The sequence below is a fragment of the Pagrus pagrus genome (assembly GCF_965226575.1).
Source record: "Pagrus pagrus genome assembly, chromosome: 17".
In the NCBI taxonomy this organism is placed as follows: Eukaryota; Metazoa; Chordata; class Actinopteri; order Spariformes; family Sparidae; genus Pagrus; species Pagrus pagrus.
The window spans coordinates 18,419,970-18,442,331 of record NC_140201.1 but is presented as its reverse complement, the minus strand read 5'-3'; the positions used below and the strand labels follow the sequence as shown (position 1 = coordinate 18,442,331).

The window sequence follows — 22,362 nt, the reverse complement described above, 5'->3', positions numbered from 1 at the left end:
AGTGGTTATTGGTGCAATGTTGATTTTTCATAGCCTACTAATGAGTAGTCGGTAGGCTATAGGCTAGGTTGCTTTGCTTGAGTTTGAACCTAAAAGTGGATTTTTTTAACCATTTATCTTTTTTACAGCAAGCTAACTATTTCAACTCTGTCCTTTAATTCCAGCTTACTAATTCTGGTGTTTGTTAGGGTTAGATTTAGCTAGTTAACATTTTTAGCTGCTTATGCTAACTATTTCATCTGTTATCCAAAATACTAAGCTGGTTAACAATTTCAACTGTGTATTGTTAGCCTACTTTTAGCTATATATTTAAGTTATCTGTCCATTTTTTTTAACTATAAGGCTAGTAAACTATTTAAAGTCTAAATCCAATAGGCTTACATGTAGCTAGTTAATAGCCTATTTGATCTACTTAGCCTACCTCTAACTGATCAATACATTTATCTACATGTCTTAACCTTAGCAAGCTGTCTCAACTGTTAGTCCAACTATTTTTTAGCTGGTTAACTATTAAAACTATATACTACGTATTGTTTTCCTTAGCTAACTATTTTATTACTACCATTTTTTTAACTATAGCCGGTATCTATTCAAACTGTTAATTCCTACCGAGCTTTTTCAAATGTTTAACCAAAATGTTAAGCTAACTATTTGAACTTCTCTTCTCGCTTGCTAACTAGGCTAGTTTTTCCACACACTGTTAATTGCAACAACCGGTTTAAGTTGATGGTCAACTTACTTTATACTTCTATTACGTTATTGTAATTATTAGTTAGGTCAAGTCAGTAGTTAGGTCACACGAATATGTAGATACTTACTCCTTTGTGTTTAGTTAATTAGTTGGGCTTTCTATGTACAGTACCTCCTGGCAACTACAGAAGTAGCCTACTCCCTGAGTAACAAGTTCCCTGGCCAGGTAACACTTATCTCATCACTGGCCGTATATGCCTAAGGAGGCTGTTAACAATGTGCGTGTGAGTCTAAAAATCAAGACACCTTATTGTTCTCCAATCGGAAATTTGTTTTCACAGCTTTCACCGGGAAACGCGGTTCAAAGAAGCTTGAGGACAGAGCAGGAAAAAGGTGTGTGTGTTTTGCACGCTCACAAGAGAGTTTCACAAAAACAGGCTGCTCGTAACCATAGCAGCAGATCTGCAAAGTGAAAATATGAAACATGAAAAAGAAAAAGATATGCCAGGTAAGACAAAGACAAAAAGCAGGAAAACAAACCTCTAATACGGGCAGGCTTCAGAAAGGAAAAGGAGCTTTTAAGTGAGTGCACAGCGTAGGATGAGATCTAGGGGACTGACATGGGTAAGCGTGATAGGAATGGACAGCTATACACAGAGGTATGTGTGTGTGAAGACGGAGTACGAGGAGAGTCTTTAGATGTTGATAAAAGAGCCAAAACAAAAGGCAGCAAACATCCCCATATACGCTCACATCGTGTTGGCCTTCTGGCTGAGTCATGAATAAACGGCTGAGTTGTGTGTGTGTGTGTAGTTGTGTTCAGACTACTGTGATAGGATCCGCGGTACTAATGAAATACTGTGGATCCTCACATTTTCCCTAAACCAACAGGACCTGAGCCAGCACAATACATCAAAACACATCCGAAGAAGGCAGAGCAAGACGGTAGAAGAGGATGGAAAAACAAAGAAACCTGAGCAGAGATGCAGCAGACTGACCCCCATTGTTCGCCGAAAAACTAACAGAATCATTCTGTATCTTCACCCAGATAATAATAAACCGTCCTCCGCGCCGAGACAGGAAGATATAATCATCTAGACGAGAGAGGAAAGGCTCAATGAACAGAACAAAAGAGATTAGATGCAAATACATTTTGCACACTACAGCTTCAAGTGTGGCAGAGGAAAGAATAGAAACCAAAGACACAACACAGAGAGCAAAGAACACAGGCGAGACTAGACACTTGGGAAAAATATGGGCATCTGACACACCGAACTGGTGGAGGCAAACATTGGAACATGGCTGACATGTCGCTGATAGTTCGTGGGTGTTACAAGACATCTCAATCTGTTCCCTTATTGGCCCCATGAGGTGTTAATAGGGGACGTGAAGGGAAGGCGAGACGGAGGAGTTACATCGCGAGCGACTCCAGTAAGCTCGGGGTTGGCTTCCACCGAGCGTGCTACACTGATGGATCCTCTAACACCTTATTGCGGTGCGGCCCGGCAAAGCCCCCTCACTGATCTTACCCCCGTTTTCCTGATCTGTCTATCTCAGAAGGACAAGACGGACCCGCTGGATTTATCGCCTTCCAATCATCCTATCATGGCTGGCCGCGGTCAGAAACGAGGGGAAAGAATAGAAAAGTGTGTGAGAGAGAAATAGTTATCGATTTGATCAGATATAGTGCTGTGAGCCAGTTCGGCCGTGCTCAGCAGCTTAACACCCTGAAATACAATGCGAGGAGGAGAGAGTTGGTGTGGTTGGAGTGTTTATAAGACAATGAAGAAGGGAAGCAGCGTACGAGGCTGCTGCGAACAGATGGTACGTAAAGGAAACACCTTTTGAAAACGTGTTTGTGTATGCAGCGGTGGGATGTGACAAAAGGACGAAAGAAATGTTCTGCTGCTTAACACCTCGATGTGACAGAATTTCTGGTCCTGTCCTCGTCTAAACTGAGGATGTAAGGATAGATGGTGTCGTACGCTGTACATACGGCGTAGCCCTTTGAGGCAAATTTGGGGTTTTTGGCCTGCAAACGTAATATTGACTTGACCAATGCCATGTTTACTTTAAGAATCATTTGGGTTGGTCTTTCCTTTGTATTTTTTCCCATTATTTCTAATGGTTATGATAACACCGTCCTCACCAAGTAACTGGTGATCTGGGAACATGGCGGCATCCAACCCTACCACCAAAATAAACATTAATATTGCCAATGTTCTTTCCTGCAAACCACAGATATGTTTAAACTTTCTTGTAACAACACTGTCCTTATGTTCTGGTTAGGTCTAGGCACAAAAACCACTTGGTTAGGCTTCGGAAAAGATCATGTTTTGGCTTAAAATGCCTGTTTTGTCGTAACAGACATGGCTGGAGAAGGCCTCAAAACACCCGGAGCACATTTCGAAGAAGAATAGGTTGTAAACAAGCCAACAGTTTAGCCATAAAATACTTAATTTAAAGATAAAACTAAAAGTAAGTGCACCTGAAATTACTTACGGTTACTGTTTGCCTCTGCTTTCTCCTCCAATTAAGTTTGGCTCGCCTGGGTATATCTATAAAAGCTGTCCAATTAATTAAGTTATTCTTCCCCATCTGACTTTTAAGCAATGTTACCGAGTTATTAGATATCAGCAATTAAATCAGTAAATATAATGTGCCGCTAGGAATAATATATTATTATCCTTTAACTATCCCTTAACTCAAGGATCCGAAACGTCTTGTGTGTGTGTGCTGCTTTGTGGGTGTCTGCATGTGTGTGTGTGTGTGTGTGTGTGTGTGTGTGTGGATGTGTGTGTCAGAGCTGTCTCCCTCTGGCAATCTGACAGCCATATGACTTATTGTAATTGCCTGCTGCACTCAAACCAGTGAGGGGTTAATAATGCCAGTAGCCTTGTATTCCTGCCGTCACCTTCTGCTGTCCGGCTCTGACAGTGGCTCTTACTCCGGATGGCCTGTACAGTACACCCACACCAACACACGCACACACACATGCACACGTTGTTAAATTTAATCCTGTAACTGTGGCAGCAGTGTAGATACGGGATACGGAGGAGAAAGAGGCAGTCCTATCACTGCACCGCCAGACGCTTGCATGCATGCTCACGGAGGCAAATCCACAGTGAAAACCACACACTGAGACACACACACACACACACGCTTACACAAAGACTCTTGTGGTCCGACCTGCGCTCTCATTCGCTCAATAGGTATTTACAGCCATTTAACCTTGCCTTGAGGGAGAACAAAGACAAAATACTAAGTACGGGGCGTACTAGTAGTGTAGCAGATTCATAAGCAGGGTGGGTCTTTACATCCGGTGTCTCCCATGTCTTTAGGATGAGCATTAGAATATCCGATAGGTTTAGCGCTTTGCGGGTTAATCCTCCGGAAGCAGGTCGTTAATAGCGAGTCATATTTAGTATATTTGCCATATCATAAATACCCTGGAAAGCCTTAATGGCAGCTCTAAGCATGGGAATGACTTCTGAAATAAATTTAGTGGAGGCAAGAGTCCCATAAGCTATAGTCTCATCGTAGCTTAAGCTCTGTAGGATTTAAAGCACATTTATATCAGGGTTTAAAACACTATCGGCTACTATAATTCACTGATCATACCGGCCATCAAATCTGTCGAGAAAGTACAACGTTGCAGCTGAGATACGTATGATGGAAACGCTTTAGAGAATATACAGTATACCAGTGTGCCATATTCATTTACAAACCCCCCATTGTCAATATTCCCAACAGATGAACACTTTTCTTGAGAAATCAAGCGTCATCATAACCCCTGCTCTCCTAATTACTGTGATGTGAACGTTCTAAATTTGTTCTGCAAGACGTGCAAGTTTAACAAAGCATCATTTAGTAAATGAGATCAGATCCAATGGGGGACATTCATAACAACGGGCATTTTAACAAGATACTTAGATGTTTAACTCGGCGGTTTGAGAGTGAGTTCTGCTCTACTTGCGAAGGATACGTGCATGCAGAAACCATCTCCATTAAGAGACCCACTAGCCTCACTCCCAAGCGATCGCCAGAGATTGGCAGCATCTAATTACATTCCGAGGCGGTCTATTCCTTTAAGGTACTTGGGTGCTATTCCATGAAGAGCACTCTACTGAATCTCCCGGGTCGCCAGCGTGCCAGTTTTAGGATCACCGGTTAAATTGGGTCCGGGAGAAAAGGTGCTGATGGTGTGGCGCGAGGAGATTGGGCTGCTATGATACTGGAACCGCAAGGGGAATTAAAATGCTGTCAGGCTGCAAGCAGCCAAACCTATCTGAGCATCACCGGGGATTTTCTTCTTCACCAGAGCACATATAGAGAAAATCATAAGGTATTAATAGACGATTTTAATGTGCATGTGTAGCGACCGGCTGTGAGTGTACTAAAAAGCTCCATATGTATTTAAGAGGAGATTATGCTTGAGATCAGGCTGGAAAGTCAGCTATATCCATGTACAAAAATAAGGTTAAAACGTCTTACTGTCAAGTTGAAAGTGGATAATATTTAGAATATGAAAATACCGAGCACTTAACAACTCGGATGGATCAACCCTGTTGAACCCGTACTGTGGATTTTTGTGCACTTGGTATTTCATAACTTTTTTACCTTAAAATAACAGCTTCAAAATGGTGCAGTGTCTTTTAACAGGGTGAATGGTGTCAACGTGTCAGCCAGTCCGCCCCCCTAGCACTATGTAATTTCAGTGAGAGGGTAGGATCACAGTGTTACATACATGTTTACTTCAACATACAAGTTTTCAACACATAACATCGTTATGATGTAATGAGGCGCCAAATCGCACACAACATGCCGCTTTCTGCATAATGTTGCTTTAAGTATTGTGATCCCCCTCCCGCTACCTTGCAGGCTGTCTTGGCTGACCTCAGTAGAAACTTGATCAGTGGTGCAAGAAGTATTCAGATCCTTTACTTAGGTAAACGTAGAAATACTACGGTCTCAGAATACTTAATTACAAGTAAAACTCGAAATGTTAGATGTTAGAGGTACTGAAGTATTATCAGCGAGATCACTGCATGTGAGAACATAAAGTTGAAGTGTGTCAATATAAAAAGAATTTTAAATACTTTAAATACTTTGCAGCTTTAAAGCTTCAGTGACGATTACGTCATATGCGAAGGGCTGGGACTGTACAGCTCGCGCTCGTCGCAGAAATGCTCCCTTGCGAGGACGTTTTTCTGCTCGCAGACACTGTTCTGTGTTCTCCAGTCATGTGCATTGACTTGTGTCAGGGGTTTGAGGCAAATTAAACGCCATAGAGGAGCTCCTCTTCTCGCTCTTTTTAAGTCTTTTTTTTTCCTCTTTTCGGTGCAGTTGACAATTTGTCTCCATAGCACATCAAGCACACATCCATGCACTCATTTAGAGGTAGGGATGGCAAGAAAGATAGTTGATTATTTAGTCTCACTCCCAGGCTGTCAAATATTGATGCTTTGCGCTGAAATCTAACCCAAAGTGTCTGCATTCGACAACCTGGCAACAAGACTTGCTCTTTTTTATTTAAGTAAACCTCAGTGTTAACACATTCGTCTTGTTTTAAGTCGCTCCTTTGCATCGACACATTCCCTGAGCCAATCTGGGACACAATCACGTTAAGACTTCAATTTTACACGACGGATTGTCCGACACAGTTATCGTACTCAGTTATCATATTCATTGTCGACCTCAGAGGGTAACGCTATATGAGAGTCCCAACCAGCAGGAAGAAAGACACAACAACAGCAACACAGCCCCTCCGGAGAAAAGTATAGCTCAGGAAATGTTGTTGGATAAGGGCATCTGCTGAGCTGTAATTGTAATATAATAACATTTCATGTGTCACAGTGTGACAGCGTGGATGTTGTGTGTGGCCGCCGCAGCTGAATGGGGATGCATGTCAATGGTGTGTGTGTGTGTTTGTGTGTGTGTGACTATGCACACAGCGCGGGGCTCAGGAGAGAAGCTGTAATTCAACAGAGAAAGAATAGAAACGATGCAGGGAACACGCACGCTGTTGTGTTCCCGCAATCCCGCTGTGGAGAAGAATCAGCCAGAGGATGTGATGCTAAATAAGATGAGACGCTACACCTGCTGCGATACGCATTCGACCACGTGCAAAGTGCATACATACTGCGGTGTGTGCGTTAAGATTATCATAAAAAATAAAGTGTCTCATTTGCGCTGAAGATCACACACAAGCGTCGAAGAAAAACCTCAAGGTACCTTCAAAAAAGAAAAAGACAAAGCACAGTCTGGATATGAAATTAAAAAAAAAGAATGAATATATTACTGATTAAATTATAGTCACTTGATAAGACAACCATTACCATGAGCCATGTTTCTGTGCCGGGTTCTTAAATGGATCAAACAGTCTTCCAATCCTCCACACACACAGAAACCTTTTAACTCTAATTGTGCCATCTGCTGTTTGAGAAGATGTTTTATAATCCTGCATCGGAGCCACAGATAATGCATTAAAAAAGATCAGGGCAGGGGACAATCACCCAGTGCTTTTTGCTGAATCCCACAAAACCCTTTGGACATGTGAGATTTCTCCGAGACCCCGAGGCAGCTCATTATAACGTGATGGACTGATTAATGACTGCAAGTGTCTAATGTTAGTGTCCAGTGAGGACTAGCAAAGATTCGGCTGAGAAGTATGTCACAAAGTTTGAGTTTTCCACTTGGCCAGCAAACAATTCAATTTGGTCTTTTACAGCTTCTATTTACTGCAAACCAAACAGCTCTGTGTCAGCAGAGCACACCCGGGGGAGAGGTTTGAGTACAGAGCAGATATGATGAAACAAATCAGAGCAACAACTATCATTTTCACTGGTCTTACTGACCCAGCAGTAGGGATGTTATCATGGCTTAATTTAACTATGGTAGAACAACTACACATTTCTTTTTCATTTCAAACGTTTTGTTTAATTCGCACTACATCTTCACATATTGACTTCGTAAACATTTGCACTGTACCAGTGCTTGTCAATCCTGGTCCTGGTGGAACCCTGCCCTGCATGTTTTAGATGTTTCCCTGCACCAGTACGCCTCATTCAAATGATTGGCTCGCCATCAACCTCTGTTTGAGCCTGATAACGGCCCATTTATTTGAATCAGGTCCACGTCCAGGTTGTATCTAAAACACTGCACCATACTATAGGTTACAAGTTAGAAATGTAGGTAGATGGTGGCATTTATTAACCAAAAACAGCAAGAATCTGTAGGCAGAAGACAATATTTAGGTATTGGAAGCATTCTGGTTTCTGTTTGCAATCTTTTTGTAGTCCAAGTAGTATTGACCAATCATGTTTCAGCCAGGTGTGGTTGCAAGCAGCTAAACTGTCAATGTGGGGAGTAAAACAGAAGGAACACACTGGCCGAAATGCGATCTAGGAACCCATCGGCTATCGTCTGATGACGATTACACTTTCTATTAGCTTTTGTTTAATTAATCTGTGTTCATATGCAAATTTCTGTCGATAGAGATTAGTCATCACTCAATTCCAACTCCATTTCCGCATCTAAAGTTGCTAATCAGACTGTAAACAATGACCTGGCGCATGGAAGAGGAAGTTTTGGCCTGGTCTCTATTATCTGGATATCCACTGGCTACATCAGAAGCCCAGAAAAATTTGCCATCTCATCCTCCTTTTCAGAGAGGACGGCTAATTAGTATATTTCCAATAATGTTAATCTACTTGTTTAGCATTCTGTTGCACTATTTCAGTGTCAAATAATCATTACAAGGACAACATATATTTAACTTGTAGAAGTTCATACGTCAAGACAATAATGCCTGTATATGGAATATATACAGTGGCAGCAATATAACAATACAGATTATGATAAGTTGCAAATATAAAAGGTAAATGTTTATTCTAATATGATATACTGACCTCTATTAGGTCAAATAGTGATTTCCACCCCTGAACTTCTGTATGTGCATCGACTTACCATGATTTGCACACAGCACATAGACTGTACAGATACACCAAACTGATGAAGAGCACACACTTGGGACAATGAACCCAGTGTGTGGGCGAGTGAGGAACTACTTGATAGGAGCCAAGTGGCCTCTCACTCCAAGTTTAATTACATGGCTGGCCTGCTCAACGCTCTCATTTCATCTACCTGTCTAATTGCTGTAAAGGTGGCAGGAGGGCCACATGATGATACAGCTTCTGGTCACGATGTTTACAGGGAGACGGTAAATTACACAACACATCTGTGATGGGACCTCAGTCTGGCTCCAGAAGACCTGTATTTCTCTGCGGTACTCCATGAAAATCAGAGTCATCTTATTAACTGCAGTAACTCACTGTTAGACGTTTAAAGCTGCGAGGCATAACCCGATTTGCTTTGCCGAGGTTGTTGGTTGTTTTCAACCTTATTGTTTTCCATGTCCATACATTTGTTCAGCTTCCCTTGAGAAGGTGTTTATGAACAGCGGTGTCTCTTGGCCACACGGGGGCGCTATTATTAAAGTCGTACATCCCAAACGTCCGTCCTTTAGGTTTGGGAGATGTCTACCGAACTGGCATATAACGATCTTCTTAGTGAAACATTTTGATGGATGATGATACTGTTATGGGGTTAACCGATTTCCCATTTACTCATAGAACCGGATTTACATCGGCAACCACTGTGAGTTTTACTCACCAAACAGAAAAGCTATCAGTCTGGCATTTAGTAGCTGTTACATTCACTGTGAACCAATTGTTTTGGACTGAGCCCTAACCCTAACCCTAAGGCCTGATACTGGTATTAAATGGACACCAGGACAACACCGATAAGGACACCATAATGCCTAAATAAATGAATTCTCCATATGCCATTATATTCAGCAAATAATCCCATGGTTCATGATCAGAGTGGAATAGAAGCTGTTTTTCCCCGCTCAGAACATTCTTTATTCAATCCCTTCCCAGCTGCTGTTGGTTTAATATTTACGGCTCCCTGCTCGCTCTCTGCTCATGCTGGGAGAAAACCTGCTCCAGTCCCATAGCAAATGCTGTGAATGCTGCCCCTCAGTCGTATTACACAGCACAAAGCGAAATTTAAAGGTGGCATAAAAGCATATAAAGTGCGCAAGGATGCGAACAGAGGCACACAGATCCAGATTTGCAGCAGATGGCAAAAGCTCAGACAAAGATTCGTCAACTCAGGGTTGACTTGAGCACAATTTTGTAGGACTGTAATAGTCCACGTAATGAATGTACAGAGACTGCAACGGTCCAAGGGGAAATAACAGAAACAACTGTCCCTCTTTGTAAGTCCTGAAATCAATCAGTCTGAACCGCCACACATAGACACACCCCACAAACACAGACACTTTGTGTTGTTAAAGCAAACATTTGTCCTGCCATGTAGGGACACATGCACTTGATGTTAGTGGCCATGAGACACGGACTGGAAAAGCACAAGAGCAATCAAGTGCGCTTAGTGGAAGCATGAGAGAGAACCAACGCCATGACTTCTAAAAAAGCCACTCCACACAAAATCACATCGCCCCACTTGGTGCCACTCTGCTACACTTACATACCCTGCAAGGGCCAGGCCCCCATATGAGCTGAAAATTGAAGTTCTGGTGAAGTAGATGAAAGTTGGCATGTACCATTACACACAATTTGTGCATTATTTTGCCCCTACATCGCCTTTGAAGTAGTTCTCTAAGACTGTGTTTTGGAGTAGCTTAGATGGAAAGGTACATGGCCAAAGACGTGGTGCAGCCTTGGGGGTATTTTAGGGCCACATTTTGAAGGGTTGTCTTTGTATAACACTCAAATGTGTCAGAAAGTCCACTCTAGAATAGCACTCACACTACCTCTGCCAAGGCTCAATGTCAAATTGTACTCACTGATACAGGCTGCCTGATTTTTTCATTGACATCCATGCTTTAAAAACGCCATTTGTTGCAATATTAAAGAAAGTGAGACAAATTTCCTGGATCCGTCCCTTTATCTGGATCCACACCAAAAGTTAATGAGGTCTATTCTGGGCCAAGACACATCCTTTATCCAAGTTTCGTGGAAACCTGTTGAGTATTTTTTGTGTAATCCTGTTGACAAACCAACCAACCAACCAACTAATGGACACAGCTGAAAACATAACCGCCTTGGTGAATGTAGTAACACCAAACTACCAAGCTTGTCCAACTATATTATTTTATATTATAATATATTACTATTATATTAAATAAATTAGAATAAAAATACTGCTTGGAACAGTACTATTTGTCTGATAGGGTTTTTCCACAAAAAAAGTATAATGTCCAAGTCCAAGCCCTGCTTGTCAAACAATCAGTCCAAAACCTAAAGACTCTTCATTTACTGTCATAAATGACAAGAAGAACAGAAGCAAAACCTTACATTCAATAAGCTGGAAACAGCAAATGTTTGACATTTTAGTTTGAAAAATGACTAAAATGACTTGAAACAAAGTCAGCACTACTTATTTCTTCAATTATGTGCTCTCTCAAAACAGAGCATGGAGTCTAGGAGTTCATTCTGTACTTTCTTACTGTAGATGTTATCTTAAAAACAGCAGCAGTCACATCTGCAGATGTCCTTGTGCTGCTGCACTAGTTATGATACACAATCCAACAGTCCTCTGAAAACACCTGGATTTTCTGAGCGTACACTTTCATCATGGCTCTCTTAGTTCCTACTCTCAAACGGCGGTGTTTTCAGCGACTTAACTGAACTTTCTTTCTCCATTTTGATCTCCTACGTCAATTCCTTCTCGCGCTGTTCTTCATGTGTTAAAGGTGAAGCGGCGCCCCCTATTGACGAGTTGCCACTGCTTGAGACAGTGATGGTTCCAGACTACACGTTTGAAAATGAAGAACATCTGGGTTTCTTCCTCCAGAAGTGCGTTTATCAGACCTCTGTCTGCTCCCCATCTCTGGTTGAGGCTAGTGGCTCAAGGCTTCATTAGCTGCTACTAGCCAATACACACACAAATCTCCAACCGACCTGTCAGTGGCTGAGATGCTGCTACTTGCAACTGCATTGTTTTCCATTACTGGCCTCCAACCTCAAGTCTCGCCCCCTCTCTATAAATGAGCCTGTTTAACAGTTTCTAGAATTACTACATTAACGTATGCAGACTTTTAACCACTGCGGAGAGCCACATTTGCATACAACTTTCTGTGAGTAGTCTAAAGCTATTACAGTGGAATCTCTGAACATCTCTCTTACTTATTTGTTCACTTTCCTCCCTCCCTCACTCTCTGTAACACCGGCGCAGTTCAAATGAAATCAGGAAGTAGACGCTGAAGGATGCACGGATTCACCGGAGACGCAGAATCAATCTTCACTCCGACATTTCAACACGTACAGAAAGCGTGACAATACAGCACGCACCACTGGGAATCGACAAATCGTCTCCATGGCAACTCTTCACTGGCAAATGCACACACCTGCCACACTGCGAGTCCACCCAGAATGCCTCGGGGCTGGTATTCCACCTGTCCACTTTGCTTCCTTCAGAAGCACACAAGCTGAAGCTTTGACGAGCCACTGGACCTGGGGAGGTTCTCCACACACACACACACACTCACACACACATGCATTAACTTACACACATGTAGCACACGCTCAGACAGAACTAATGAAACATGAAAACCTAAAATCGCAGCATGTTAACCCAGAATGCCTTTGGGATTTTTTTCTATGTCTTAACCTTTATTCAAACAGGCAAGCTGAGCATACTCCAAGAACAAATTTTATCCACAGCAACAGCCTGGGGAGTCGGAGGAGCCCTTATTCAAGATAATGTCGTACATTTTCATCGATGTTTTCACAGAAAACAAGTGTAAAGATGTCAGGAGTTGTCAGGATTCGGGGGCTGCAGCAAAGTATTAGACAAGATAAAGATGGCTACGAAAGTAAGGAACAGAAAAACTGAAAACTTAAATCAATACATTACTTACACACCAGCAATGCATATGCACAATGTTGACCAAAGGAGTAAATCATCTTTCGAATGTCTTATTCATGTTAACCTCCTCTGAACTTTGCTGCTGACACGAATATCTCTTTTTTTTCCAGCTACAGTACTTCCCAAAATAAAACCCTGCAGCAGGGTCCACTTTTGTGATGTTTCATTGTTTCCCGCTAAAAGCACTTGGATGCACAAGACATCGCATTTACCGAGCCAACACTGGACACACGCACATGCACACATCACATCCCATTAGATCACACCACAAAGGAGTCCGGGCTCCTTCCATCTGCTTGCAGAGCAGAGCATTCCACTTGTTGGCCTGCAAACAAGAAGCGTCCTCCTCTGCGAGGAGCCATAATGGAGGCCGATGGGTGTCACAGCGGGGCACTCCGCTGATGACGAGGCCAATGCGCTAAGGCAGATGAGTCTGCGCCCTCTGAACGCTGAGTTAAGCAGTGGAACTGGCCAGGGCTGCTTGTGCGCGAGCTGCAAACGCTAGCAACTGCGTATGTGTGTGTGTTTCTGTGGATGTGGGGATTCTGGACATCTTTCATTACATAAGAGGAGTAAGCAAAAATTGTGTTTTGGAGTGTGTGCATGCAGTGTTGAGGAAAAAGACTAGATTAGAAGTAAACAAGAGCTGTAAAAGGAGAGAGGGATACAGAGATGGGAACTGAAAGTCAAATCCAAGACTTGAAGTTGCAACCCAACAAAAAGCAATCACGAAAACACGCTAGCTTAGGCGATCCTCGCAGGCCCTCCTGTACTGCACTATAAAACAGCAGCTTTAGATGCTCTGAATCAATACAATCTGCCAGCTCCTGCTCTTTCTCCATCCCTGAGGGCCATACATTATGAAAAACATTACATAAAAGGCAAATATTACTGCTGGGACGCAGTCACCAAACAAGTGCACGCACACAAAACACACGGATGGACGCACACAAAGCAACAACCTCAAATTGCACAGTCATTGCCGAGCAAAAACTCCCCACTCATCTCCGCACATGGAGAGTTATTAGCACAAAAACTCATCGAATTAACCGTTCTCTATGGTTGTATTGTGGCAGTTTCTTATCCCCGGTGCGATCAATATTAATTAGAGCTGTGAATTATCCCTGCAATTCAAGGCAATTAATTTGTTTTGTTTTCTCCCCCCCTCCCCTCCCATCCCTCATCCTCCTGCAACTCCAACCTATCTATTCCCAAGGAGGCCCATCCTTTCACTTTTCTCGCCAAAAGGCTTAATTAATTGCAGGGAGCGAGTCTATAGGGCCGGCCTCTTTTTTGTTTCCTGTTGATTTTTCCTTTAGCCTTAGCCTCGCACGAGCCCAGTCATGCTTATAGAGCGCCCCGAACCAAAATGGCACTCACTGCAAATATTGACACAGTCACCCGGGGCCCAGCCAAATGAATGCCGCCCCGGCGACAGAGGCATCTGTGGCTCCAAATGGAGCATGGCAGAGCATTCCAAGTAGGAGGGCACGATGTACGATGCGGAGGTGAGGGTGAGGAGAACAGTAGATGATTGGCCATTACCTCTGGTCCATTGCACCTCTCTATCTCTTTTCTTTGCAATGCGACTTCATCATGTTGGTGTATTCTCCTCTCTTACCTACGCTTCCAACTAAATAGATCAACAGAGCTGACAGTGGAGTTCCCAGATGTGACGATGAGGCATCACAAATAGGGGGCAGCATATCACCAGAGTAATCGCTAACTGCTGTGGACTCTAGATAGCTCAGTTAGCCATGCAGCTAGCGGTTCGATCGGGGGATTGTTAGGGTTTACACCGCTTGCGTGGGAGCTTTGGACGGGGATGGGCCAGGGCTAGCTGGTTAGCATGCTAATTTCAGTAGATATCTCTGCAACACAAAACACAGACATCTTAATGTCAGACCTTCCATTTCTTTGCATTTTTGTTGAGATTTTTAGCTAATTTTTGAACATTTTCATCTTACATTCTTACATTTTGTCCCTCTAAGCCTTGTTGTCGGCTAACCCAGCCACGCCAAGTCCATACTCCACATAATATAATACTACATCAATTAATATTGCATCAGCCTGGGCCTGACCGGTGCACTGTACTCATGTATGATCTTGAAGGTAGATCGCCAAAACTGGGAATCAGAAGAATTCCAATCTGAATACGGTAGGCGACAGAACAGAAGGAGGAGAGATTGGGGGAGGAGAAGAGATCAGGAAGCTTGTTAGGGAAAGGCCGGCGAAGGGGAGGAAGTGTGTGTTTGTGTGTGGAAAGGGGGGAGTGTCAGAGGAACAATGGCCCAGCCAGGGTGCAGTGATCCAGGCAAGCCCAAGCTGTCGCCTGGCCCCTGCTCCATATGTACTATTTAAACAGCATGTATGTGTATGCACGCTCGCACACACAAACACACACAGTTTGACGTGCCTCCATCACTTTGCATACTGTATTTTTACTCTCCCACTGTGTGTGTGTGTGTGTGTTAATGTATGCTCTTGCACATTTGCCCACCAGAGTAGCTTGAGTGAAATAGGGATAGGTGAGAGAGAGGTTTGTGTGTGTGTGTGTGTGTGTGTGAGAGAGAGAGGGAAAGATTTAGCGTTGCCAGCATTAGTGCATGACATGTGGGCGGATATTGAAGATGTTATTAGTATCACATTTACAGGCCTTATAAAACTGCCACAGAGCCGGGTGCTTTTCATACATCTTCAGCCGATACGTGTCACACTGTCATTTGTGTTGCATTCCCAGCAGCTGCTCGGATGATCATTCAATGATAACGCAGTCATTACACGCTGTCTCATTTCTCCATCCCGTTTAACCTTCCTGCTGTGCCTCGGTCAAAATTGGCCAATTTCGTAACTTAATTTCGTAGTAAATGTCTTGTTTTGTGTTGCCGTCTGATTGCCATGAGGTCTCCAGACATGCTTTACACCCATTGTTCACAGATGTAAAAATTAATGATCGCCACAATTATAAAAAAGATTTTATGTAATGTTTTTATTACATTTCAAGCTAGGAGTTTTCACAACCAGTTACAGCCACTTGTCAATTCATCCGGCAGTTCCTTTTTTCCCCAGATATCCCACTTCTACTCCCTCCGTTCACCTGCTATGATGCTGATCTGTAGCTTCTCCACCTTTCCAACACTCTGTGGTGGCACCACATTAAGCGTGCAACTGACTGGAGCTGTGAATATGGCACCTGATCTCATTTTGGATCTCGGCCCTGACGAAAATGAGAAAGATCCACCCTGGCACCACAAGGAGCTCCCCCTAAGGAGCTGCAGATGTCTCCGGAGATGTCCGCGGACGCTGGCCTCGGCCAGATTGGCGAGCAACACGGCGAGGATTTTTCTCCAGGAACAACTCCACCCAAAGGGACAAACACAAAGAAGCCAGTTCTGCATCCTGAGAGACATGTAAACCAGCATCATAATAAAAATCAATCATAAATGGTAGGTTTGGAGTTATTTGAGCATATTCTTATCAAATTAATTATCAAAAGTAAAATATATCTAATTATCAGAATCAATGTTTTTTCAGATTGCTGATAGAATACGTTTAAAAATGTGCTACTTTCTGCAAGGTAACTAGTAACTACAGTTATCAAATGAAATAAAATAAAAGTTCATTATTTACCTCCAAAATGTGGTGGAGTGGAAAAAAAGTAGCAGGACATGGAAATACTCAAGTAAAGTACAAGTAACTAAAAAACTGTACTGTACAGTACTTAAGTAAATGTACTTAGCTACATTCCATCGCTGGCTATCACTATTACTTTCTGCAAATCGTTGCCGTTAACCGTCACATAAACTTGTAGCTTTAGACCTGAACTGCTCATTCAACAAGCTAAATCAGGCTGTGTGGGATACAAATGTAATTATTGTGTGTGTTTTATCAATAAATCAAACACAGTACATGTATACTAGTTGTCAGTATGATGGGAATTATAATACGTGGAGTCTCATGGAATGGTTCGGTTGTTAAAGGAATGGTTCACCCAAATTATAGGACAACACATTTTCTTGCTAACTCTTACTGACATCTAGCCGTTAAGTTTTGATTATGGAGTTGGAGATGAATGGAGTTTTGTTTGTGGTGCTCACACTATTGAAAAGAATGTAGTTTACAAAACTGCACAGCTGCACCTTTTACAAATAAACAGTTCACAAGCGCAGTGAGGAGTCACCTCCGGAGTTACCTTCCAATTGAACCTGTTTAAAGTGGTCTGGGCAGAGTAGCAGACATATTGGCTCGGTGAAAACATGGCCGCTGTCCATGGTGCTGAATCAGGGGCCGCGCTACCCTGCTGTATCGAACATACATTAGACCATGTTGTTCCAGATCTTTGTCACTTAGTCTTGGAGGCACCGACGCCAAACTCTCTCCACTGCAGTCGGCCTCGTTAAACAAGTTATTCAGCTAGCCTTTACCTTCCCCTGTCTGGCAGTACATGTTCTAGTTCTGCGTTGATTTGAGCAAAGAAGTGACACATTTTAAACTAGATATCACATGTGAGGTGTGCACTGTATGTCCAGTGAAGCAACACAACTTATTATGATATAGATTTAAGCAGGTTTTTGATGTAATTTCAAGTGAAGTTTCTACTGAACAACGTTGGAAGTATCCGACACCACAGGGAGTTTAACACAGGTAAGACTTCCAGCGAGCTATGACCCTCACTGTGAATGAACCAGAGAAGAGAAGAAATCCTCAGAAATTCATCTGGAAGCTGGTTTTTTTAAAAAAAAGAAAAAGAAAATCAGTGCAGCATTAAGAACCACTGTTCTCTAAACCCATTAGCTTCATGTTGCTCTGAAAGAACACTATAAGCATGCTTGGAAGACTTGGTTGCAACTGATACTGTATTACTGAGCCAGTGCCCCCCCCCCCTTTGTCTTCGAACCAGCCGGGTTAAAAAAAAGAGCCTTCTATCGCATCTGCCATTGTCTGCGGGTTGCTCATCTCTGCTAAAAGGGGACATGGCCCTGCCGGGTCCATTAGTTCCGACAGGAGGAATAAAACAAAACGAGGGCAATCATTGAGGTTAGAGAAGAAGAGGCGACGATGCTTACATAACAACTAATCAATGGGATATGTCTTTAAAGGTGCACGATGGAGTTTTGGGGAAGAGAAAGATTTTCACTGACTGATTTCTTATGCTTAAACAGACTAAATAAACAAACTGACCTTAAAAGGACAACACAATTCCACACTGTTTTGTTTATATGTGGCGGACCCTGCCACCTTTCTAGCCTCAAACCAGTGCTACACAGTGCTCCTTTAATATGTTCTGTACAGTTTCCTAATGAGCTGTTTTCTTTAAAAAAAATCCATCACAGGATTACTAAACTTCCTTTTCAGGATGTCTGACCCTTTAATCCAAATGCCAACCAAAGAGACAGTCTGTGTGTGAGTCAGGGTCCTGGGCCGGGCTGAGTTTTGGCGGAATAAGTAGAATACTGAAGGAAATTGCTCAACATGCCACAGATGGCTGCTTGGGGAATAAAATAATCGAGGTCGCTGCTGCCGTGTGCGTTACATTCCATTTGATAGCAGCGGCGGGAGTTTGTTTTTGAGGTGCGTGCCTGCGAGAGAGAGGGAAAGAGCGCGCACGCACGCACGCACGCACGCACACACTGCATGCTCAACAGATGGGTAGAAGAAAGAGAGAGAGAAAGAGGGAGAGAGGAGGATGCTCGGAGGCTCCTTTGCACTCCCGTTGCCGCGTCCCGCTTGTCATTCCCGTTCAGCGTCACCGGAGCCACCTGCTCGCTACCAGAGGAGGGGGACACAAGGCCAGAACCGTTCACTGAGACTCGATAACCCCCCTACACACACACACACACACTCTTATCATTTCATCCCACTGAATAAACCTCGGACTGGACTGGGAGGAGGTTTGGTAACAAGTAGCGGCACTGCGGCAGACGGAGGCGCCCGCAAATAAATCGGACCTCAGTGCGTGATCAGGTAGCTTTCAAAGGGCTTTCTGTTGCGTGCCGAGATGCCAGCAAGTCAAGCACCCACCCACCCACCCCGCATCCCCCCTCTCTCTCTCTCTCACACACACACACACACACACACACACACACACACACACACACACACATTCAATCCCTGGCATCTTTGGTACATCCTGGCATCTCTTTAGCATTCAACGGGGAGAAGGCGCCCACTCACACACACACACACACACACACACACACACACAGAGGAAAACATCAGCCCTCTAACCTATAACTGGCTTGTGCGTGAAGCAGGCCCTCCTCCCGCCAAGAATCATTTCCAGCCGTTAGGGGCACTGTTAAAGAAGCTCCGGGGAGCTCTGTCTCACTAATGCCATCCTTAAACCCAAAATGGCATCAGTGGAAAACCCCCCATCAGAGGGGAGAGGACACCATCATAGTGTGTGTGTGTGTGTGTGTGTGTGTGTGTGTGTGCGTGCGTGTGTGTGTTGAGAGGGGGGGCTCGGCGGACGTGAGCATGTGAATGCGTTGAGAGAAGGTGGAAATAAAAAAATAAAAAAAAAGTGTCCGTGCTCACAATGTGCCGTGTGTGCGTGAGTGTGCCTCAGTGTGTGTGTGTGTGTGTGTGTGTGTGTGTGTGTGTGTGTGTTTCTCTTGGCCACTGCGCAAAGTTACAGATCTGCCAGCGGCTTCAGAGGCACCCATACAGCTCTCTGTGTCCCCTCACGGAGGGATTGAGCATTCAGGAGGCTGCCGCCGTCCACCTGTGATCAACTGATGGGCTGTAATTCAGCTGCTCGGGGCTGGATTTGGGCTACTTCCGCTCAGGTTCACGGATCTCACGGATCACACATGCACACACCACTTCGGTCTACGAGTGAAAGTGTCGAGAGCGAGGGTCCAGTCCCTACCCCAGCCCACCCCTCACCCCCCCCCTCTATGCGTCATTAAGACTATTTAAACGCTCTGATCTTTCCACAAGGGTGTCCAGAATGAAATAAATAAATAAGCCGGCAGACTACATGGCGCAAAGAAAACCCCAGTCCAACGCTCCTTCACAGAGATGTTGAGTTAAATGGATTTTTTTTTTTAAAAATGCGTTACCTGATCGCTGTCAGCAGTAGTTATTTGATGCGGCGGCTATTCCCCGATCGGTTCCGTGGATACAAATTAAGTTTCCCATCCATGGCACGTCTCAGATGGAGAGGGGAGACTATCATTCATTCACCCTCCTCGCTGCTGCTGCTGCTGCGCGGAATCTTCTTCCCACCAAATGTTTCTCTGCGAGGCATTCCACTTCTGCGCCTTCCGAAACGGACCCCGACAAACAAGAAGCGTGGTGCGAAAATAAATATATAAATAAATAAACACAAGGAAGGGATCGCTAAGGACGCGAAATCATAAAGTGGCCATAGATGGAGCGGGAGGAAAGAACAGAGGAGCGTGGGAAAAAAAGGCAATTGGGAAAAAAATTAAAGAATGAAGAGAAGAAGAAGGAGGAGGAGGAGGAGGAGGAGGGACGTCGCTTTTTGTAGATGTCCAGTTTTGTGGCAAAAAAAAAAAAAGGAGAAAAATAAATCCACGTCATATAATCTCCATGGTTTTGCGCATATGGGCACGCTGTATATTCCAATGCAATGAGGAGGACGCGCTCACAGGCAGCGGCGCCGCAGCAGCAGGGGCAGAGTGGGAGAACGGGCTTTTCTTCTGCTGATGCGCGGTACTCCAAGTCCAAGGAAGCTCTTCATCTGAAGCGGATTCAAACACACACACAGAGGGAGAGAGAGAGAGAGGGAGAGAGAGAGAGAGAGGACGAGAGAGGGGGGTGAGAAAAAGAAGAAGAAGAAGATGAAGAAGAAAAATCTTACTCCGTTCACTGCCCCTGTTCTCTCCTCTTTCCTGTCAGAGGCTGAAATGTATCTGCGGCTCTCGCCTGCTCTGGCATTCGGGACAGGTATCCACAGGCAGCGGCTCACAGTCGGGCATCTGGCTCCCCTGCAGTCGCTTCACAAGCGGAGGACGGAGATGCGCGCCCTCGCTGCCCTCCGCCGGGGATCCGTCAGGCGCGTTCACGACTTCCTCCCCTCCCCTCCCCTGCCCTCTCCGCTCCTCTCCTCCTACCCCGTTACCATCGCCTGTAGTGACGTCAGCACGCGCAGTTTGCAAACACACAAAGTGCACATGAACAGAAATTATGATGAATTGCTGTTTTCTGTTGATTAAAGGAGGATTGCACTTGTCTTTAACATGGACCCATTACTGAATCTTTCAGTTTATAGGAGCTATACAGCTGTTATTACAATGAAATACTAAAACAGTTATTTTAAAATTACATTATTATTATTATTATTATTATTATTATTATTAGGCTATTATTATTCCAAACTAGCACCCATAGCTGACATCTTTTTAAAAAATAGTCACCCATTAGTCTTAACAACCACATTTCATAGAAAAGTTCAACTATCAAACTTTATAAGTGCAATATGTAAGAACTGGCCACCTGTTGTAGTCAAACAAATAGGGGGAGGCATGTCACCAGAGTAACTGCTGCTGACTGTAACTGCCGTTAGCTTGTTAGCTAAGACGGCAGTGCAGTTAGCGGTTCGTACTGGGAGCTCGGCGACCAGGGGGGTGTTAATGTGAACACCACAGGCACAGCTTTGGACCGGGGCAGGGCTAGCAAGTTAGCATGCTGACTTCAGTATATACTTCTGCATCACAATACATAGACAACTGACAATTTTTAGCACAATTTTAGCAAAACATTCAACAATTCTAACCAAATTTCTTACATATTGCCCATATATGTGAGAATTAGCCACCTGTCGAAGTCATACTCAAAGCAAGGGCAGCATATCACCAGACTGATGGCTAACTGTTGCTAAATGTAGCTGCCGTTAGCTAGTTAGTCTTGCAGTTAAAGTGGACCAGACGCTGAGCTCGAAGCGCCGGGAGTGTTGATGCTTACACCACTATCGCAGGAGCTTTGGACTGGGACGGGGCTAGCTGGTTAGCATGCTAACTTCAGGAGATATCTCTGCAACACAGTACACAGACATCTTAATATCAAAAATGCTATTTATTCATATTCTGTTGAAAATTGCCCCTTTAAAGATGCAATATGTGAGAATTAGCTACCCGTCAAAGTCATACTGAAAACAAATATAGGACAGCATATCAGCTGAGCAATCGCTAATTGCTGCTCAGTGTAGCTGCCGTTAGCTCAGCTAGCCGTGCAGTTAGCAGACCAGAGGGGGAGCACGGAGCACCAGTGGAGTGTTTGTGCTTACACTGCTAGCACGGGAGCTTTGGACTGGGACTGGGCTAGCTGGTTAACATGCTAGCTTCAGTTGATATCTCTTCAATATAACGCGCAAACTGTTATTCCTTCACATCCTCTGGAAAACGTTTTAAACTAAAATGTTAACATATTGCACCTTTGATGTTTTCACAGCTTTGGTATCAGATGTCATAGAAAAGGTTCTCTATACAGTAGATGATGTGATTAGGCTTCGGAGCACCTTACTGCATATATTTGCATATGTATGAGTCAAAGTGGTGGGACATTAGTCAACTCAAGTGCTTCTTTTGAAGGCTTGGAGGTGGAGGAGGAACTGTAGCGGTGCAGCTCTTCTAGTGCAGACAGATTACCAACCATCCATATAATCATCCATCATCCAGTTTGCGGCCTTCTTACAATCCCGTAACCAGTCATCCATTTCCAGGCAGAATTAGAGTTATTAAATTACTCTTA

The 22,362-nt window shown here is 43.9% G+C and overlaps 1 protein-coding gene across 16 annotated transcripts in view; it reads right to left on the bottom strand.

Annotated features, from left to right (window-relative positions):
- Positions 1–20,621, bottom strand: part of adgrb2 (adhesion G protein-coupled receptor B2) — a 222,335-nt gene extending 201,714 nt beyond the window's left edge. For 5 of the 16 annotated variants that reach the window (XM_084379363.1, XM_084379361.1, XM_084379360.1 and 2 more), the window contains exon 1: positions 19,710–20,619. The gene's annotated coding sequence lies outside the window, so the exon portion shown is untranslated. Of the gene's footprint in view, positions 1–19,709 lie in introns of all 16 variants that reach the window. The other 11 variants (XM_084379370.1, XM_084379369.1, XM_084379373.1 and 8 more) reach the window with 6 other exon arrangements.
- Between the last annotated feature and the right edge of the window lie 1,741 nt (positions 20,622–22,362).